The following is an 18,112-nucleotide window of genomic DNA, read 5'->3' as shown; positions in this document are numbered from 1 at the left end:
TTCCAACTACGCAGCATCGCCCGCATCCGTCCCTTCCTCTCTCAGGATGCCACCAAAACTATCATCCACGCACTCATCATCTCCCGCCTGGATTATTGCAACCTCCTCCTCACTGGCCTCCCCCCACTCCCATCTCTCCCCCCCCCTCCGCTCTATACTCAACGCGGCCGCAAGACTCATCTTCCTCTCACGCCTCCCCTCTCTGCTTTGCCCTACTATGGCTTCCCTTCCCCTATAGAATCCTTTTCAAGCTCCTCACCACCACTTACAAGTCTCTCTTCCACTCTACTGCCCCCTACATCTCTAACCTTCTCTCCATTCACACTCCGGCCCGCTCCCTGCGCTCAGCCAATGATCACCGCCTCTCCTCCTCTCTTATCACTTCTTCCCACTCCAGAATCCAAGACTTTTCCCGTGCAGCCCCCCTTCACTGGAATGACCTCTCTCGTTCCATCCGTCTCTCTCCTACTTTGTGCTGCTTCAAACGTGCACTGAAAACTCACCTCTTCCGCAAAGCCTACCAACCATCTGCTTAACCACCTCACCTCCTCCACTCGCTCTCCCTTCTCTATTTTGGCTCTCCTTGTGCCTGTTCTGTCTACCGTCCTTTAGGATGTAAGCTCACATGAGCAGGGCCCTCTTCCCTCCTGTCTCCTCACCTGTTCTTCTGCTCCGTGCTTATTGCATCAGCCTGCCTGGAGTTACTGAAGTATTGGTATTTTTGTTTATTGTTCTGTACTGTTTCACCCTGTATAGTCTACTGTTTGTACTGTGTACGGCGCTGCGGAAATCTTGTGGCGCCTAACAAATAAATGATAATAATAAATGATAATAACTCATCATACTAGGTAAAATAGGTTGGAGGACGACATGCTTAAAGCACATCATACACTGTAAAGGCATCATGTCGTAAAGAGACTCCAGTCATCATCAACTAATGACTTCTATTTTATTGTGTTTAGTTTTTAGTAAATCACTTTTTATTTATTTTTAAAAAAGTGTACCCCCTTTCAATGGTGCTCACAGCATTAGCAGCCGTAGCAGCTTCACAAGGAGAAGTTCTTTGTCGTCCATGTGGTTTATTTCTCTCATGTCAGTGGACCTAAAGCTTGAAGACAGAAAAGGACCTCTCGCTGGTATTAGATGAACAGTAACTGGGTACAAGAGGGTTTGTGTTGTGGTGTCTCTGGCAGAAACGGGTATACTAGCTTATGTAGTTCAACACGCACCAGCATGCTAGAGCAGTTTATGGCTGCCTGGGAATGTGGTGCACAGCAAATAAACTTTTCTCAGTAAACTATTACCCCACACCCACTGCACCACGGGGTGGGAAGAGCCCTTGTGTTTTCAGAGCAGGGTTGGTTTTCCCTGGGGTGGGGTTGGCTGCATTTTTTTTACAGGTCCTATGCTAAACGGGCCAAGGGCGGTTGACATTATGACAGGGGGCTTCAGTGGTAGAGCGCTCACAACAGGAGTGTCTGCAGCTGTCTTGACCTCTACGTAGGTAGCATGTACATGAATACACTATTGCTGTAATTCCCTCCTCCCGTTCTGCCTCTCAAAGCGCACAGGGTAGTGACTGTAAAAAATCCTCGTGTCCATCTCTACATGAGCCCCTAAATGTTAACCGAGCTGTTGGCAATAAAACAGCACTCCATGCTAACCAGAGGTGCTCCTTTCGCAGCCCCTACAGATTTGTTTGATGTTTGCAGCTGAATTAGAAACTTGTAGACTCTATCAAAATACTTAATAAGCACTCATCTGAAGGAGCACATTGTAATATAAGCTGGGTGTGAATACCATTTCTAATCCTTTTGCTGACAGTCAACTTAATGCTGCTATAAAACCAGTGGTTGTAGACATGTCAACATGAGCCACTTTATCAAGGAGACATTAGTCTGGCCTGATACCTTCGAATTTTTGCCTAAATTAACCTTAACTCAACTAATGTGATGTCAAAGAAAAGGTTGTGCATCAAATAATTCTGTGAGCCAAAGCTCCTTTAGTCGAAAAGCATTGCTATATCCACACTGTTCCCCCTCCCCCCTGGTATTCTGCTAATATTTGAGTTTAAAGTGACATGAAAAATTGTGCAAACATCATTTTTCATGCCCCTTTGTGCCTTGAATCACTCCTATATACCAACAATACTAATGAAGAAACCAAACAAATGTTTAACTGATAAAATGACTTTGATTTGTGTGTGGCCTAGTAAGCTTGTTTGAGTAAACTAGTTAGCAGGCTCATACTGCATAGACATGAAATGTGTTTAGAAATGGTAACTTACAAACAATAGTTATGTTTGAACAAGAATATATTATTGACATAGTGTAATAGATATATGTTTATCTGTACGATTGCAATAGTTTATTTGAATTAGCAAAATCCTTGTCAACATCATCAACATTTATATAGCACCAGCAAATTCCGTAGCACTTTGCATTTTGGTACAAACACAGTAATAAAGTGGGTAAAACTAACAGAGAGTAAGAAGGCCCTGCTCACAAGCTTAGAATCAACGGGTCAATGAGGTTAAGTGCTACATATTCCATATTAGTTCAGTGTTTACTGGGCTATATGATCCAGTCGTAAAATTAATTAAAATAGAATATGGTATTTTGTTTAATAAACAGTGGCTCTAGAAAATTTCCAACAGTGATGAACAATTTTTACCAGAGGTGTAAATTATACACTTTGCCAAATTGATCCCAGTAAAAAAGGAAAACGGGTGGCCTAAAGTTTTGCTTGGCTGAAAAACCCCAATAGAGGTTAATTGGGGGGTATTCAAAAGACCGAGTTTTTTTTTCCTGCAGCATTAAATAAAAACAAATTAACTGATATAGCGACTGTTTTTAGTTAACGTAGCGTTATAACTTGTGCAATTCAATTGAAAAAGAGGGAAGGCTGCCCCCGCGTGTTAATCATTGGTGTTTGCGAGTTTTTAGGGGAGTGAAGGGGTATTTTAACGCGGTCATGTAAAACACAAAAAAAAAGGATTGGCATACATTTTCATACATTAGATTGCATTACACAACCTATTTATTTGATAATGTCTACATTACAGTACTATCTTTAGCAAAAAAAATTATTTCACTATTTTTTACTATAGAATCATCTATACCATGTCAAAACACATTAGTACATACATATTTGTACCAAAAACATACATAAATATATTTAATTAGTGATTTTTTTTTTCATTATTTTTTTTTCATTATTTTTTTACAAGAAAATCAACTTTTTATTTTTATGCATTACTGAGTTTATTACATTACATAGTTTATCTTTTTTTTTCCATTATTACATGATTTCATATAGTTTTCATGGGTTTTTTATTTTTAGTACACCCCAAAGAGGTGTGAGATAAAACAGCATATTGGCCTGTTTTAACGCGCTGCGTTAAAAAACAATTGAATAGCTTTTAACTCGGCTGCCTCTCAACCACCCTGTTCTATACAATAGACCTACTACTGGAGTGCGAGAGGAATGTTTCATGAAAAAAACTGAGCGTTAAAAATGGAATTGAATCGCGGGTAAAGTTAACCCGCTCGAAAATGATAAAAAACAAGGTTTAATTACTTAACGCGGTGTTAAAAAATATCTTGCAGTCAATTGAATTCCCCCCATTGTGTTAATTGAACAAACATTTAATAAGTATAAATGTATTTTTTGTGTGATTGCATTAATTGCACTGAGGGCATGGGCGGAACTTCGGGACAGAGTGCAAACATTTCAATACTGCTTCCTTCCACAATTGACATATACAGCACATTATTCAAAATGAGTTATTAGTGGTATAATAAACAAAGCCACCAATCTTAATTTTCATCACATTGTATCCACAATTATCTGTCCTAAAACCCAGGCAGAAATGGATACATAGCAATTTTCTCAGTTTTGTTGTTTTTTTCAGCTTCCATGGTGGCCAGCAGGGCCGCCAAGAGGAATTTGGGACCCCGGTACAGCCACTTTCTGGGACCCCCTTCACACATAGTGGGAGAAGGGATGCGGCCGCCGCGCAGCAGCGTGGCATGGTCGCATAGTGATGGGGCGTGGCCAACATGGGCTGTGACTGCGCCTCTTTACATATGACATTATGGGGGGAATTTAATTAGGTGCGAAATGTCTCCAGAACGTCCGTGAGACACTTCACGGCAGAGATTTTGACAGAAATTTTTACCATAATTGCCGGCGATGTGTGTGGTGCAATGTGTGCTTGCCATATTGACGGCAATTGAATTCTCCCCATCGTGTAATAAAATGGTGTTGCTCTCAGCTACCTGCTATTGCAGCTTTCACAGCCAGGTACTAGATTCTTGTCTGGATCCTGGGATGTTGGGACCTGTTTGGAAAATGTATAGGTACATGAAATATGGAACATAATTAGTGAACACAGTACACAGCACAGACCGCGCAGTATATAATTCTATAACAAGCAGAATAAGTGTGATAAAAATAATCACAGATATCTATGTTTGTAAATGGCCAGATAATTAAACACAATTGTAACTGTAAGAGAAATGGCTGCCTGTAGGGGCTCTGCAACCCCATACAAAGATAAACACACAATAAAAATTAAGAGGTGCTCAAAAAGCCTTAAACATAAATTTAATAATGATAACAAAAAATGACATAAAATTTTAAACTTCAAACTAATTTATTCATAAAGTAACAATATGGGGGAGATTCAGTTGCCGGCAAAGGATTTTTGAGCGCCTCTTAATTTTTAGTATGCAGTATATAATACATACATTATAATGATACATAGCATTTAACATGCCACCCCCATGGCCACATCACACCACCCCAACAGCCACATTACGTCACCCCCACAACCACATTACAACCCTTCTAGACACATCATACACCCCCAACACATCATATCCCTAACCCAGACACACTATACCCCCCTAGACACATCAAACACCCCTAGACACATCATACACCCCCTAGATACATCATACCCCCCAACATATCATACCCCCAGACACATTATACCTCCCCGACACCCCTCCAAGACACATCATACCCCCTCTGGACACATCATACACCCCCAACACATCATATACCTCCCCCAGACACATCTTACACCCCTAGACACATCATACCACCCCTAGATACATCATACCCCCTCCCCAACATATCATACCCCCAGACACATTATACCTCCCCGACACATCATACCACCCCTAGATACATCATACCCCCTCCCCAACATATCATACCCCCAGACACATTATACCTCCCCGACACATGATACCACCCCTAGATACATCATACCCCCCCCCCAACATATCATACCCCCAGACACATTATACCTCCCCGACACATCATACCCCCCCCAACATATCATACCCCCAGACACATTATACCTCCCCGACACATCATACTACCCCTAGATACATCATACCCCTCCCCACCCAACATATCATACCCCCAGACACATTATACCTCCCCGACACATCATACCACTCCAAGACAAATCATACCCCCCTAGACACATCATACCCCCCTAGACACATCATACCACTCCAAGACACATCATACCCCCTAGACACATCATACCCCCCTAGACACATCATAAACCCCCCCAGCCCAGCATACCTGCCTTAGCTGAGCTGGTACTCCCGTGTGCAGGCAGAGCTGAAGCTTCCCCTCCTTTTTTTTCAGGCTGCTGGGACAGTGTGTGATGTCGCGACACCCGCTGGGGAATTTTCGTAATATTTTTTTTTTACCCGCCCCACCCCCCTCTTGACACCCCTGGTGGCCAGTACAGTTTTGTATGTCATGCTGTCCTGCTGATCATTTCTGGTCTTGTTCATGTTTTGTTTCCTGTTATCTAGTTTTGCATGATTACATCTAATGTCAATTTATATGTTCCCTTTTTTTTTTCTTTAAAACAATTTATAGTATATACTGTATAACTGTCCCTGCCCGCACAAATATTTGATGTTTATAGTATTTAATGTGAAGGCTTTTCATTGATTGTTATATTGTATAGGATCATCTACATTTTCATTTAGAAAGGACAGCAACAGAAAATACTAATTTTCCTTTACCTAATATTCATACACATGAATTTCAACAAACAGAGTAATAGAAAGCAGGTCAAACTGGTCATTCCAGCTTAGTGTCATTGCAGGAGCTAGCTATCAGAAACACTCTAGACTGCTGACCTGGGAACGAAGGAAGACACTTTCCGGCAGGCCCTCTAGCTATGACTCATAACATATGCACTGCTTGGCCTGCTGGCTGACTGTACTCACATACCGTGAATTGCCATTCCCGGCAGGGGGGGGGGGGGTAACTGTGGCGCGCAAGTTGTCTATCAGCGCGGGAAGAGTAGAGAACAGGAGCAGACAAATCCACTGCACCATCGAAGTTTCTTTTTTATTGTGAGTTCCTTTATTTTTATTGTTCTTTTACTGCAATTTTATTACGTAAGAAAAAAAGCCCCAGGACCAGTTTTTTATGAAGGTAGACAGTGTGATAAGGGGGCACAGTGGGATAAGAGGCTTCTGTGTGAAAAGGGTGAGCAGTGGGATAGGGGGCACAGTGGGATAAGAGGGCACAGTGAGATATAAGGCACAATAATAAGGGGGAGTAGTGTGATAAGGGGGTTGTCAGGATTCACTAGGATGAGTGTGATTCTTCTGGTATCAGCTGGGATTGGCGGTACTCCATCCAGAGGCGCGGAATCTAACAAGGCGGAAGGTTTTCACCAGGGATCCCCGCAAGGGAATTTGGGCTTTGCAGCTTCCACCCTGCAGGTCGCGACCCTCTAGGGAAGTTCTCAGTAAGCAATGATAGAGAACCGAGCACTAGAGGAGAAGGTAGTCACTAGATAGCCACTAAGGAGTGGAAATGCTGAGCGATGCTCAGCAATAGTTCATGATAGAGATAGGTGGTAATGATCTGTGGCAGTTGCCACTAATGAGTGCGACAGGTAAGCAATGATCTGCAGAAGTATACTTGGAGAGATGAGAGCGATGATATGCAGTAGTTACCACTAACAAGTGGTGCAGGTAAGCGATGATCTGCGGCAGATGAGAGCGATGATATGCAGTAGTTACCACTAACAAGTGGTGCAGGTAAGCGATGATCTGCGGCAGTACACTTGGAGAAATAAGGATGATGATCTGCGGTAGTTACCACTAATGAGTGGAGCAGGTAAGCAATGATCTGCGGCAGATGAGAGTGATGATCTGCGGTAGTTACCACTAATGAGTGGTGCAGGTAAGCGATGATCTGCGGCAGATGAGAGTGATGGTCTGCGGTAGTTACCACTAATGAGTGGAGCAGGTAAGCGATGATCTGCGGCAGTACACTTGGAGAAATAAGGATGATGATCTGCGGTAGTTACCACTAATGAGTGGAGCAGGTAAGCGATGATCTGCGGCAGTACACTTGGAGAAATAAGGATGATGATCTGCGGCAGTTACCACTAATGAGTGGTGCAGGTAAGCGATGATCTGCGGCAGATGAGAGTGATGGTCTGCGGTAGTTACCACTAATGAGTGGAGCAGGTAAGCGATGATCTGCGGCAGATGAGAGTGATGATCTGCGGTAGTTACCACTAATGAGTGGAGCAGGTAAGCAATGATCTACGGCAGATGAGAGTGATGATCTGCGGTAGTTACCACTAATGAGTGGAGCAGGTAAGCGATGATCTGCGGCAGATGAGAGTGATGATCTGCGGTAGTTACCACTAATGAGTGGAGCAGGTAAGCGATGATCTGCGGCAGATGAGAGTGATGATCTGCGGTAGTTACCACTAATGAGTGGAGCAGGTAAGTGATGATCTGCGGCAGATGAGAGTGATGATCTGCGGTAGTTACCACTAATGAGTGGAGCAGGTAAGCGATGATCTGCGGCAGTACACTTAGAGAGATAAGGATGATGATCTGCGGTAGTTACCACTAATGAGTGGAGCAGGTAAGCGATGATCTGCGGCAGATGAGAGTGATGATCTGCGGTAGTTACCACTAATGAGTGGAGCAGGTAAGCAATGATCTGCGGCAGATGAGTGATGATCTGCGGTAGTTACCACTAATGAGTGGTGCAGGTAAGCGATGATCTGCGGCAGATGAGAGTGATGATCTGCGGTAGTTACCACTAATGAGTGGAGCAGGTAAGCGATGATCTGCGGCAGTACACTTGGAGAAATAAGGATGATGATCTGCGGTAGTTACCACTAATGAGTGGAGCAGGTAAGCAATGATCTGCGGCAGATGAGAGTGATGATCTGCGGTAGTTACCACTAATGAGTGGAGCAGGTAAGCGATGATCTGCGGCAGATGAGAGTGATGATCTGCGGTAGTTACCACTAATGAGTGGTGCAGGTAAGCGATGATCTGCGGCAGATGAGAGTGATGATCTGCGGTAGTTACCACTAATGAGTGGTGCAGGTAAGCGATGATCTGCGACAGATGAGAGTGATGATCTGCGGTAGTTACCACTAATGAGTGGTGCAGGTAAGCGATGATCTGCGGCAGATGAGAGTGATGATCTGCGGTAGTTACCACTAATGAGTGGAGCAGGTAAGCGATGATCTGCGGCAGATGAGAGTGATGATCTGCGGTAGTTACCACTAATGAGTGGTGCAGGTAAGCGATGATCTGCGGCAGATGAGAGTGATGATCTGCGGTAGTTACCACTAATGAGTGGAGCAGGTAAGCGATGATCTGCGGCAGATGAGAGTGATGATCTGCGGTAGTTACCACTAATGAGTGGTGCAGGTAAGCGATGATCTGCGGCAGTACACTTAGAGAGATAGGAGTGATGGTCTGCGGTAGTTACCACTAATGAGTGGTGCAGGTAAGCGATGATCTGCGGCAGATGAGAGTGATGATCTGCGGTAGTTACCACTAATGAGTGGTGCAGGTAAGCGATGATATGCGGTAGTTACCACTAATGAGTGGTGCAGGTAAGCGATGATCTGCGGCAGATGAGAGTGATGATCTGCGGTAGTTACCACTAATGAGTGGTGCAGGTAAGCGATGATCTGCGGTAGTTACCACTAATGAGTGGAGCAGGTAAGCGATGATCTGCGGCAGATGAGAGGGATGGTCTGCGGTAGTTACCACTAATGAGTGGAGCAGGTAAGCGATGATCTGCGGCAGTACACTTGGAGAAATAAGGATGATGATCTGCGGTAGTTACCACTAATGAGTGGTGCAGGTAAGCGATGATCTGCGGCAGATGAGAGTGATGATCTGCGGTAGTTACCACTAATGAGTGGAGCAGGTAAGCGATGATCTGCGGCAGATGAGAGTGATGATCTGCGGTAGTTACCACTAATGAGTGGTGCAGGTAAGCGATGATCTGCGGCAGATGAGAGTGATGATCTGCGGTAGTTACCACTAATGAGTGGAGCAGGTAAGCGATGATCTGCGGCAGTACACTTGGAGAAATAAGGATGATGATCTGCGGTAGTTACCACTAATGAGTGGTGCAGGTGAGCGATGATCTGCGGCAGATGAGAGTGATGATCTGCGGTAGTTACCACTAATGACTGGAGCAGGTACACGATGATCTGCGGCAGTACACTTGGAGAGATAGGAGTGATGATCTGCGGTAGTTACCACTAATGAGTGGTGCAGGTAAGCGATGATCTGCGACAGATGAGAGTGATGATCTGCGGTAGTTACCACTAATGAGTGGTGCAGGTAAGTGATGATCTGCGACAGATGAGAGTGATGATCTGCGGTAGTTACCACTAATGAGTGGTGCAGGTAAGCGATGATCTGCGGCAGATGAGAGTGATGATCTGCGGTAGTTACCACTAATGAGTGGAGCAGGTAAGCGATGATCTGCGGCAGTACACTTGGAGAGATGAGATCCAAACGAAGATACATGAGCTGCTTCCAGGCCAGGAGACTGACGAGAAGAACCAGCACTAAGAGGTGAGGGGAGGAGCCTTATTATAAAGGGGTGCCAATGAGAGGCAACCAATGGACGAGTGGAATAGGTAAGAAAAGGTGAGACGGTCACTCACGCATGCGCAGGACCGCTGCCGACATGACAGCCGGAAGAGAAAGCGGGGAATCTGGAAACAGGTAGGCGTACTGGTTACCAAGCGATAGCCCCAGGAGAGCGGCGTGTGACAGGGGCACAGTGTGATAAGAGGGCACAGTGATAAGGGGGCACAGTGATAAGTAGTGTGAGATATAGGGCACAGTGGTAAGGGAGTGCAGTGTGATAAAGATCGCTGTGATGAGGGGGCACAGTGATAAGTAGTGTGATAAGTGAGAACAGTGAGATATAGGGCACAGTGGTAAGGGAGTGCAGTGTGATAAAGGTCACTGTGATGAGGGGGCAGCGTGAAAAGGACTTTTTTTCTTTACAGTGGATTAAAAAATGTTTCAGCTATTTGGAGCATGCAAGAACCGGTAAACAGACTGGCCTGGTGAAGTAATAAGCATCTCTTACCACTCCGGGCCTGTATAGCCAGGGCAGCTAAGTATCCCAGAGCTGCTCCGGTGATTGAATATTAATAATTGTTTTTATTGCTGCAATTCCTGAAATTATTTGAAAATTAAAGATTATTTGAAAAATGCTGTTCACCATCAGTCTCCATCCAACCTGGTGGTGCATGTCCAATATTTCAAGGAAGAATGAGTGAAAATTGCAATATCCAAATGTGCAAAGCTGTTAGACTTACTCAAATAGACTCATAGGGCTAGATTTACTAAGCTGCGGGTTTGAAAAAGTGGGGATGTTGCCTATGGCAACTAATCAGATTCTAGCTTTCATTTATTTAGTACCTTCTACAAAATGACAGCTAGAACCTGATTGGTTGCTATAGGCAACATCCCCACTTTTCAAACCAGCAGCTTAGTAAATCTAGCCCATAGATGTCATTGTCGCTATACATGCTTCTACCAAGTATTAAAACAAGTAACTAATTATGTAATTATTGCCTGTTTTTTTACATTTGTAACTAAAATAAGCTTTACATTTTTTTTATATTATTTGACATTGTTATTTGACACTATATTTTGTGTTTATCAGTGGTAAGAATTCCAGATTAAATCTATTTTGATTTCAAGAAAAAAAAAGTGAAACATACCAAAGGATATGAATCATTTTTAGAGCCACTTTTCATAGCTTAAAATCTATTTTTATTTCTGGCAATTTAGTAAGAAACTGTGTAAATATAGGATGCGTATGCAAATATTTGACATATTTTAAGACCCGCATAAGACATAAGACAGAAGCATTCAGAATCTTTCAAGTAAAGTTAGTTATAACAAGTGAAAATCTGGCAGTGATAGCTTATTGACACAACACCTGAAATGTTTATACAAGATCAGAAAGAAAAAAAGTATTGGAATCTGGTGGCATTTATAGTAACACTAATTAAAAGCCAGTCAAGATTACGGAAAAAAATAAGACTGTTTTTTGAATGATCATGCTGTCCTTTCATTAAGTGCTCAATACCAGGGGCAGACCTTATTGCACCCAATTTGGTTTTACCCTCGTGGCAGCATTGATTGAATAGTTTGTCAGATGGCTGCTCAGCCGCACAATGCTTAGCTTGGAAAAATTCACAAATACTGTTCATGGGACTGCAGTAATGACCAGTAATATTTGTTTCATCAAAGTTACCGACATCAAGAATAGCGTGACATCTTGTTCGCTGACTTTGTAGGCATTGACGCCATATTACCTCTGTCCTATTCGCTCTACGATTGTTTTCTCTGTGACGGGCAATTTGTTGAGATGTCAGATTTGCATGGGGATGACAATCACATTTGCGTTTTCTTTAATGATCAGTAATGGTTTGTTGTCTTTGGCTTTATGCTGCTCCGCCCTTTGTCTTTTTGCTGCTTCTTTCTGTGCAGTTACTTCCACAGCAGACATTTGCCGTTTAGGTGGCATCACAGTTACATTTTATTGCTTAAGTTAATTAGTATAGTCTTATTAATTTAACGCTAAGTGCAAATAACACAAATCAATAGAAAAGAGAGTCAATTTGGAATAGTAAAAGGTTGTTATAAATCATCATCATCAACTATTTATATAGCGCCACTAATTCCGCAGCGCTGTACAGAGAATTCACTCGCATCAGTCCCTGCCCCATTGTCTAACATACACACACACACACACACACACACACACACACACACACACTGACAGAGAGAGACTAGGGTCAATTTGATAGCAGCCAATTAATCTACTAGTATATTTTTGGAGTGTGGGAGGAAAACGAAGCACCCGAAGGGAAACCCACGCAAATACAGGGAAAACATACAAACTCCACACAGATAAGGCCATGGTTGGGAATCAAACTCATGACCCCAGTGCTGTGAGGCTGAAGTGGTAACCGCCACCCAAAAAACCTAAATTAACCAAACAAAAAAAACCAAGAAATGAGTAAAATCTAGGCAGTAGCAATAGTCAAGTACACAAAAGAGTAATTTGCAAACATTTTACAAAATTTGTTTGTGTTTTGTGCATGTATTTATAAAGGTGAGGAGCAGCGTTAGTCTTTTATATATGGAGATCTGATCATTTTCTCTCCATAGCAGACAGACACTGATGAGTTAACACTCTTGTTTGAGGCTTAGCCTCTCCTCCACCAACTCATGCTGTTCGTATAACCGTATTGGAACTGTTCCGTTGGGGGCCTATGTAAGTGGGCATCCACCAGGCAGAAGTGTCTGTGCAAAAGTAAATACAATTACATTAAGGTCTCTATTGGATAAAATTTTAATAATTATTATTCATTATTAAATTGTTTAAACAAGACAAGGGATTTCCTTCTTCCTGTCAGTCTGCTCAGAAAGCTGTAGTGAGAACTCCGGGTGTGTATGGGACACACAAGCAAAGATGAATACAACCATGATTAACACAGGCTGTGCTCATAGCAGGAATTATTCATCTTGTGTTCAGACTACTTCCTTCTCAATATTTATTCACTCTTTCAAAGATCCAAAGATTCCAGAGGACATTAGCCAGATTTATTCAGGATTTAATTTGTGCAAATGTGCTGCATGATGTTCCTACTGAGCACAGAGTGTTGGGAATCTACGATCTTCTCTTCTTGATCAGGATAAATGCTGCTGGGTTTAGAGTGATTATGGATCTTTGAACAAGTTTCTTCTGGTCCTTTCAAAGTGGATACAATCAAGACTACATGTGGCCAATTGCCAGCACTATCAGAAGTTCCTCAGATTGTATATCCTGGTAAGTTGTTTCCAAAAAAAGTCTCTCCCTTTGGGCTTACCACTTCTCAATGACTTTTTTTCTAAACTAATGGTCATGTTAATTGCAAACTTAAGCTTCAAGTGATAAAAATATTCATCTATGTAAACAAACCTGCTAATCGGTGCACAAATTTGGTCAACTACCGCAGTATCACCCAGGAGAGCAATTGATGGCTCCTAAACCTTAGAAAATACAAGCTGAACCAATCCAGAAGATCCAATATCTAGAGTTCACCTTCCACTGCAGTGTTTCCAAGTTGATATTAACACAAGACAGAAAAGCAAATGTCAGGCCAGCATTTGTGGACTTAATTTACAAAGTCAAAATCATCTGTTATATAGTATAAATGCAGCCAGAATTCTGCAGAGAAGTTTAGGTTTATGGAATGAGATAGAAACATACTATTTAATGTCCGATAAGAACAATGTGGCTCGTCCAGTCTGTTCATTTTTATTCCTGAAAACCCCAGACCCTTTTTAATCCCTAAGCTTTTTCAGACTCAAGACAGCCTTATATCTACTCTAGAATGCTTAAATTCTCCTATAGTATTAACCTCTAATTCTTCCTCATATATCCCCTAAACGTCCTACCTCTTGTTCTTTTTTTTAATAATATATATATTTATTTGAATTTCACAGAATTATTGAGGGATGGGGGTACAGAAAAATTTAAAAAGGGCGGGGAGAGGCGAGCAGAGAGGATGTACACTGCAGGAGCTGCTGCAATGTATATTTTTTTACCAATAAAACGGGTATTCCCCTAACCCTAAAAGCACAGTTGCTAAATGCTTTTAATAGTATTGAACATATTTCTATTCTAGTCACCCATTTCCTTCAGCTTTGCATGACAAGTGGTGAGGCCTGTCTGCAAGACCTGGACTGAGGGCACCTTCCCACTTTTTAGGGGCATCAATACCCCTGCTTCAACCCGTCTGTCAGCAAAGGATCCCATTGAAAGTGGAGGGTAAGAATGTACCCCACAGACAGTGTAAACTAAGCCTTACACCTTCTTTCACTAGCATGAATCGTGGTTCCTGCGCCTCTGCCGACAGCGAGCACATCTCACTGACAGCTACTGCACCACGTGAGGGGACTTAGTGCAAGTTGCCGTGTAAGCAGCTGTGAATTTACAGAGCTCCAACACAGCCCTACTCTTTGATGCTGCTGTGCCACAATGGCACTTCATCCCCTCAGATCCTGTGATTTCCTCTAGGCCTCCTGTATAGCTTGCTACCTGAACATGCCCAACACTTTGGAACCAGAATGACAGTGTGAATTAGAGCTGCATTCAGTCCACAATCTGCTACATGTCTGCAGATTGAGCAGGGACTCCGTGCCTGGCTAACATACACACTTTTGCCTACAACCTGTAGTTACACTCATACAGGGTCTCTAAAGGCACCATTATTGAAGGATGAAGCCAGTCCCCCAAAAGGGTTGTTCCCTATTTAATATAGATCTCTCTACAAGTATTGCAAAGAACTCCTATTGTCAAAGTGGCTATCAAGGACAATTGCATCTGCCTTTCTTGGTAGCTCACTACGTGATGCTGAATACTTTTGTGTCAAAAAAAGACAAAAGTATTATAGGAGTGATACCTTTATTGGCTAACCAAAAGAAATTATTATAGTTGCTAGCTTTCAGAGCACAGAGGCCCCTTCATCACGCAAGTTTACAAGTGAATGACTGAGAAAAGGGCACAACATTTAAGAGATGTTACATCAAGCAATTTGTACAGGCGGGGGGGGGGGGGGGGGGGGGAGATACATGAAGATAAGCTAAAGTAATAAAACTGAGGTTTTCGTTATGGATGGAAGAGTGAAAGTCCCAAGACTTCAGAGATCTGGGGTCACTCTGCTGTGAGGTGTAAAGTGTATCCATGTAGTGGGTCATAAATCCAGGTGTTAAGTCCTTGAGTCAATGACCGGAATGATCTTTTCAGCTTGAATTCCCAGACTTTTCTCTCCCTGTCATTTTCTAAAATAAACTTTCAGTATTAAGACTTTTAAATCTGTCATGCTGGGGGAGGGGGGGTTAATCTGGGAATATTTCCTTCAGTCTGTTGTCTTTCTGAAATATAGGCTGAAGATCAGCAGCAATTTTCCCCAAGATGTTCATGTGGGGATTGTAAGTGACCACAAGGGGCACCCTGCTGTTATTCTCCTTCTGTTGGTAATCCAGGAGCTCCTTGGGATCCTTGTGGATCTGTTCATCTATAACTTTTGGATGGTATCCTTCTTGTAGTAATTTATTCCTCAGTGATAGCAGGTGTTGTTTTCTGTCTTCACTGTCTGAACAAATCCAAATGTATCTCAGAGCTTGGCTGTAAATGATGGACTTCTTTATGTGTCCTGGGTGAAAGCTGTTCCATCTCAGATATGCTGGGCAGCCTGTAGGTTTATGATAGACTGATGTTTGTATAGTATTGTTTTTGTTGTATAGGGTCATGTCCAGGAAATGTATCTGAGATTGTGAGTAGTTCAGAGTGAGTCTGATGGTTGGGTGAAAGTTGTTGAAGATTTTATGGAAAGTCAGCAGCTCATCTTCAGAGCCCGTCCAGATTAGTAGCAAATCATCAATATAACAGAAGTATGCTAGAGGTTTCATTGTGCAAGTTGATAAGAATTCCTCCTCTAGTTTAGCCATGAAAAGATTAGCATGCTGAGGTGACATCTTACTACCCATGGCACCTCTCATACACTGCAGGTATATGTCTTTCCCAAAAGAAAAGAAATTATGATTGAGTACGAACCTGATCAGCTGCAGGGTTGGCTCTGTGGCTAGACTGCTTATTTGAAGGTAGTGTTGGCATGCGGCTATGCCATCATTGTGAGGTATGTTAGAGTACAGAGACTCCACATCCATAGTTGCCAGTATTGAACCTTCTGGTAGTGGACCCAGGGCTGAAAGTTTACAGAGAATGTTTGTGGTATCCTGGATATAACTAGGTGTTCATCTCACCAAGGGTTTTAGAACATTCTCTATGCATCCAGAAATATTTTAAGTTAAGGTCCCAATACCAGAAATTATTGGTCTCCCTGGATTGCCTTCTTTATGTATTTTAGGTAACATGTAGAAGGTACCCATTTTGGGATTGTCCGGTATAAGGTCCAGTAGACAGGATGATCCAGCGTTGAAATAATTTATGATCTTTATAAGTTCTTCTATGAGTTTTCCATAATCAGAGTGTGGTATTTTTATCCAAGAGCTGTCTGTGTGATTCCTAAATGTAATCATCATCATCATCTATATAGCCCAGCAAATTCCGTAGCGCTTTACAATTAGGAACAAACATTAATAAGACCATACTGGGTAATACATACAGACAGAGAGGTAAGAGAACCCTGCTTGCAAGCTTACAATCTATAGGACAATGGGAGTTTGAAACACAAGGGCATGTGCTACATTATATTGCACAATGGACCAGCTAGAATGCAAAGGTAAAAGTATTGAGTGGGCTGTGTGTGTGGCAATGTTGGTCAGAGGGTTCTTGTCTTGCGTTAGCTGTGTAGAGGATGGTAATAGGGTAATCTAGGGAGATTAAGATGGTGGTTGAGGAATATAATAACCTTGTCTGAAGAGGTGGGTTTTCAGTGAAGGTTTGAAGACTAGAGGAAAGTCTTACTGTGCGAGGGATGGAATTGCACGAGGTGGGTGCATCCCGGAAAAAGTCCTGTAACCGAGAATGGGAGGATGTGATGAGAGTGGAAGAGAGACGTAGATCTTGTGCAGAATGGAGGTGTCGAGTTGGGAGATATTTTGAGACAAGTGAGGAAATGTATGTCGGAGCAATTTTGTTGATGGCCTTATATGTTAGTAGAAGAATTTTATATTGGATTCATGAAATACAGGCAGCCAATGTAGATACTGATAGAGTGGCTCAGCAGAGGAATAACGGTTTGCAAGGTAATCAATCTAGCCGCTGCCTGCAAAATAGATTGTAGGGGTTCAAGTCTGACTTTGGGAAGACCAGTAACGAGGGAATTGCAATAGTCGATGCGGGAGATGATGAGTGCATGAATTAATGTTTTTGCGGTGTCTTGTGTCAGATATGTGCATATTCTGGAAATGTACTTTAGGTGTATGTAACATGATTTAGATATAGAGTTGATGTGGGGAATAAACGACAATTGTGAGTCAAGGATTACACCTAGGCAACGAGCTTGCCGGGTGGGATTTATGGTCATCTTATCAACAGAAATATAAGTGTCAGGCAGGAAGCTTCTGTTTTTGGGTGGGACTATTATTAATTCAGTTTTTGAAAGATTTGAGTTGGCGAGAAGACATCCAAGATGAAATGGCAGAAAGACAGTCAGTAACGCGAGACAACACAGATGGTGAAAGATCAGGAAAGGATAGATTTGTGTATCATCCGCATAGAGATAATACTGAAATCCAAAGGAGCTTATTAGTTTTCCAAGAGAAGTGGTATAGATAGAGAATAGCAGAGTACCTAGGACTGAGCCTTGTGGTACTCCAACTGATAAAGGAAGCGGAGCAGAGGTGGATCCAGATAAATTAACACTGAAAGAGCGATTAGATAGGTAGGATGTAGCGTTTGTATGAGGAGAGAATGGTCAACATTGTCAAATGCAGCAGAGAGATCCAGGAGAATTAGAAGAGAGTAATGGTTATTACTTTTTGCTGTGATTAAATCATTGACAACCTTGGTCATCGCAGTCTCTGTGGAGTGTTGAGAGCGAAAGCCTGACTCTAGAGGATCTAATAGGTTGTTCGCTGTAAGAAAGTATGTGAGACGAGTGTAGGCAATTCTTTTGAGAAGCTTGGAGGGGCATGGGAGATGTGGCGGTAATCTAATGTGTTCATAATAACTACAGCTCCCCCTTTATCTGCTAGTTTAATGATGATATTGTTAGATTTTATTGATAATATAGCCTTCC

At 42.5% G+C, this 18,112-nt stretch overlaps 1 protein-coding gene across 4 annotated transcripts in view; it reads left to right on the top strand.

The window, feature by feature from the left end:
* The window catches only part of LOC142139252 (apoptosis-inducing factor 3-like), an 86,757-nt gene that overhangs the window by 5,233 nt on the left and 63,412 nt on the right, over positions 1-18,112 (top strand). Inside the window, exon 1 of one of the 4 annotated variants that reach the window (XM_075196707.1) lies at positions 6,342-6,395. The exons of the other annotated variants lie outside the window; for them this stretch is intronic. The gene's annotated coding sequence lies outside the window, so the exon portion shown is untranslated. Of the gene's footprint in view, positions 1-6,341; positions 6,396-18,112 lie in introns of those variants that run through there. 4 annotated transcript variants of the gene reach the window in all.

This window comes from Mixophyes fleayi, chromosome 2 (genome assembly GCF_038048845.1).
Source record: "Mixophyes fleayi isolate aMixFle1 chromosome 2, aMixFle1.hap1, whole genome shotgun sequence".
In the NCBI taxonomy this organism is placed as follows: domain Eukaryota; kingdom Metazoa; phylum Chordata; class Amphibia; order Anura; family Limnodynastidae; genus Mixophyes; species Mixophyes fleayi.
This window is presented reverse-complemented; position numbering and strand designations above follow the sequence as displayed.